The sequence below is a fragment of the Mastomys coucha genome, unplaced genomic scaffold (assembly GCF_008632895.1).
Source record: "Mastomys coucha isolate ucsf_1 unplaced genomic scaffold, UCSF_Mcou_1 pScaffold3, whole genome shotgun sequence".
Classification (NCBI taxonomy): Eukaryota; Metazoa; Chordata; class Mammalia; order Rodentia; family Muridae; genus Mastomys; species Mastomys coucha.
In genome coordinates, this window is record NW_022196909.1 from 40,193,467 (window position 1) to 40,197,735 (window position 4,269).

The 4,269-nt window shown below is 50.8% G+C and overlaps 1 protein-coding gene across 1 annotated transcript in view; it reads left to right on the forward strand.

Moving 5' to 3' along the window:
- Positions 1–220: 220 nt before the first annotated feature.
- Positions 221–4,269, forward strand: part of Ggt1 (gamma-glutamyltransferase 1) — a 25,272-nt gene continuing 21,223 nt past the window's right edge. The window contains exons 1-2 of the mRNA XM_031347879.1: positions 221–379; positions 923–1,017. The gene's annotated coding sequence lies outside the window, so the exon portion shown is untranslated. The remainder of the gene's footprint in view (positions 380–922; positions 1,018–4,269) is intronic.

Genomic DNA, 4,269 nt, shown 5'->3' on the forward strand with positions numbered 1-4,269 from the left:
GGGGGCCTTTGAAGGGTTTTCCAGTGGGAGAGGAAACTGTTCCAACTTACCTGCTGAACAGTGGCAAACCACCACGGGGCGTCACCAGGTGATAGGAGAGGTGCGGGAGGGTGCTAGGTGTGGCTTGGAGGAGGTCACAGATAACTGGAAGGGACGGGGGAAGGGGGGAGGTGGCTTCTGAGGGGCTGGACTCTGGCTTCTGCAGCTGGTAGAGGGTTGAGGAAGGTGGTTGTTAGCTCAGGTTGGGGCTTGTTGACCTTGGGCATCTGACACAGCCGGTGGCTCACACTTGGACTCTAAAAGTCCAGCATCTAAGATGTAAAGAGGCAGAGGAACTGGCCTCCCCACCCCCTCCCCCAAAGAGGAAAGGGAGCTCTGGGTAAGTGGAGTATGGTGTGTAGGGAAATTGCTGGGCGGTGTGGGTACCAATTTAGTCGCAGGGAGGTTGTGGGTGGACAGGTGTGCTTGCCTTGTGGTCCAGGAGGCTGTGAGACAATAGAACTGAGTGAGTTTGGCTTTCCTGCAGACTGTGTGGCGTGTGATGGTGGGGGTAGGGAGTGGGGAGACCAGGACCAGCCCCCCTGGAGATTCCAGGCAGTGCAGATAATTGCCAGGTGATACAATAAATGCCACCTGAGCCGGGAGGGCAGGAAGGGGGCACTTTGGGAAGAAGTGACTTCAGAGCTGGGGAGTCAGAGCCGGCCAACACTGAGGCTTTGATGAGCTCCTGAGCCTCCTGAAGTCTGTCTGTCTCATCTAGTCCTCTCTAGCGCCCTTGATACTCTCTGGAGAGGAAATCAAGGCCAGGTTTTCCAGGTCCTCATAGCAGCTCTCAGGCAGGTCAGGCATGAAACCCAGAGCTATAGGGCCCATATCTCTGTGATTCTCCCATTGAATCCGGGAGTTGGACTTCATCCACCAGACGCTGAGCGCTCCCAGGCATTAACAAGCTCACCATCCTGGAGGACCACATACTTGTACTTGGCTAAGTAACAGGCTCCTCTACTCACACCAAAGGTGAGTGCTGGAATGGGGTGGGGTGGGGGCAGTACCAAAAAGCCAGGCTGGTATGAGGTGTGTTGGAGGGTGGGGAAGGAAGCGCAGAAAATTTGACCTTGCTGTGGTGTGGTCATTCAGAGTTTACTTCCTCAACACCATTGAGTAACAGGGGCCCATTTACGGAGTCTTTTCTCTAGTCATTGTGGTCTGTGTGTGGTCAAGCACTCTAAGCAGGTAGTCACAGGGGATGGGTGTCCCCTGCATCATCTCTGATCTGTGACCTGGGATGGGTCTGAGACCAGAGCCATCCAAAAAAATGAGCCGACTCTTGACTCTCTATCTGGTAGAAGGCTCAGGAGATGGGGGCTCGACTCCGGGGGAGAACTTGCCAACCTCTTTTAGAGATGAAGAATGCCCCCAAGGACAGCGGACGTTTCTAGGGTGTTGGAAAACCAGAGCGAAGGTTGAGCTTCTGTGATCCTCACGTTAATTAAGTTGTTTCGGTGTTTGGATTTGAAGTCAGTTTCATTCCACCCGTTTACCTGGATAGTCTCGGAGCTGCTGGCTTCCAGGGCAGGAAGGGAGATCCTGTCCCAAGAGAACCTGAGTGTGGGGAGGGGACGGACCCACCCATCTCATTACTCACACTGACTTCGATGCTTAGACTATTGACCCCAGCTGTGACCCTTACCCACTGGGGGCTCAAGCCCTGCCCAGAGTCTCCTGACATCCAGTGACGTCAACCATCTGGACCCGACGATGGTGCTTACAGGGTGTGGTTGGGGCTGCAAAGAGTTTCAGGAAGTGGTTGGCTGAACCCCTCCCAAACCCACTGAGCTGCAACCCCCAGCATTTGGTTTTCCGGTACTGACAACTGAGAGTCTTGCTCTACCAGATCTTGGTTTTCTTAGACGGGGTGCAGGAAGATAAGCCCTTTGAAACAGGAAGTGCTTTGGGGGCCACTGTGAACCCATTTCTCTGTTGGGGAGCTGGTGTAATTGCCCAGCCACCCCCTAAATGCGTTCCTGAGTCTCCTACCTGGCCAAGCGCACCCCCCAGCCCCCAGGGCATGGACTGCTGGTCCTAACAGAGGATGAAAGGCGGGGGTGGTGGGGTCCCGCCCCAAGGCCACCCTGGCTAGCAAAAGCTCCTGCAGGAATAAACACACAGTAGACACCCCCCCACCCCCCGCCACCCGCCCCGGCTGGGCCATTGTCCCTCACCAATACTCCCTTCTCAAGGCTGCCCTCTGCCCAGTTTCCCACAGAGCAAACCAGCAAACCAAGAAGCAAAGAAGCACCCACAAGGGTCTTAATGAGCAAGCCAGGTTAATGGGTTACCCAGCATGGTGATATATTCACCAGCTTCTCAGGGTTCTCAAAGTCCAGGCTGGCTGAACTTTTCAAGGTCTAGGCTCGTAGGCTTTTCCAGCCCCGACACCTTGAGAGTTCAAGGGTGAGGCCAAGGGAAGTCAAGAGGCCTCCACGCCATCCATGAATTATCCAAAGCTGCCTCTTGAGGAAGTCCGCAGGTCCAGCCTCTAAGCTCGCAGGTTTCCTCCTGTTTGGTCTCAGCTCTACTTCTGACCCGTTCCTGTGGCTCCCATCATAACATCTGCCCCTCTCTCTAGGCCCAGGCCTCCCTACCCCTCCAAAAGCACTGTTTGTTTGTTTGTTTGTTTGTTTAATTTTCTGTGTATGGTGTCTCGCTTGATGTATGCCTGTGGTCTGCTTGTGTGGCTGGAAGACCAGACTAGAGCATTCATCAGAGCTCCTGGAAGTGGAGTTATAGACAGTTGTGGGCCACCTTGTGGGTGATGGGAATCGAACCTGGGTCCTCTGGAAAAGCAGCCAATGTCTTTTTTTTTTTTTAAGATTTATATTATGTATATGAATATTCTAACTGCATGTATACCTGTATGCCAGAAGAGGGCATCACAACTTATTACAGATGGTTGTGAGCCACCATGTGGTTGCTGGGACTTGAACTCAGGACCTCTGGAAAAGCAGTCAGGGCTCTTACCCACTGAGCTATCTGAGCAGTGCCTTAACCATGAAACCATCTCTCCAGTCCCTGGGATTTTTGTTTATTCATTTGTTTTAAAACTTCCTTTTTAAAATGTGTTTTCTTTTCTTTTTTTTTTTCTTTTAAAGATTTGTTTTATTTACTTCATGAATCACCAGAAGTGGGCATCAGATCCCATTACAGATGGTTGTGAGCCACCCTGTGGTTGCTGGGATTTGAACTCAGAACTTCTGGAAGAGCAGCCAGTGCTCTTAACCGCTGAGCCTCCTCTCCAGCCTGTGTTCTATTTTCTTATTGTGGCACTGGAGAGATGTCCCAGTGCATTCTGTTCTTGCAAAGGATTCAAATTCAGTTCCCAGCACCTACAGCAGGCAGCTCACAACTGCCAATGACCCCAGCTTCAGAGTCCCTGATGTGCTGCTGATCTTCTCATACACAGACATACACGTGTACACATAAATAACAATACAAGTATTTAAGTTTTATCTTATTATTTTATATGTGTGTGTGTGTTGCCCACATGTATGACTGTGTACTGCATATGGGCAAGTTTCCAAGGAAATCAGAGAGTAAAACCTGTTCCCCTGGAACTGGAGTTTATAAGATAGTTGTGAGCCACCATGTTGGTGCTGGGAGTCGAATCTGGGTCGTCAGAAGAAAAGGTAGTTAATGCTCTTAACTGCTGAGCCATATCTTCAGCTCCAGCATTTCTTTCTTTTTTCTTCCCTTCCTTTCTTTCTTTTATTCAAAGATGTATTTATTTATTATATGTAAGTACACTGTAGCTGTCTTCAGACACCCCAGAAGAGGGCGTGAGATCTCATTACAGATGGTTGTGAGCCACCATGTGGTTGCTGGGATTTGAACTCAGGACCTTCAGAAGAGCAGTCAGTGCTCTTATCCACTGAGCCATCTCTCCAGCCCAACATTTATTTCTTGTGTGTGTGTGTGTGTGTGTGTGTGTGTGTGTGTGTGTGAGCATGCACGTGCACACACATACATACACGTGCTACAGAGTGCATGTGGAGATCAGAGGACAACTTTTAAGGGTCTCATCTCTTCCATTAGGTCAAGCTCAGCAGAGGCTCCTTACCCACTGAACCTTTGTGTAAGCCCAGAGAGCACTAAGTTATTTCCAATCAGGTTGGAGGCTTCTTGGGAAAAAGAGTTCAGAGGAGGTAGAAGTAGATGAGACACCTGGAGGGGGTTGGGAGAGGAGGGGGGGTCAGGAGAGGAAGGGGTGTC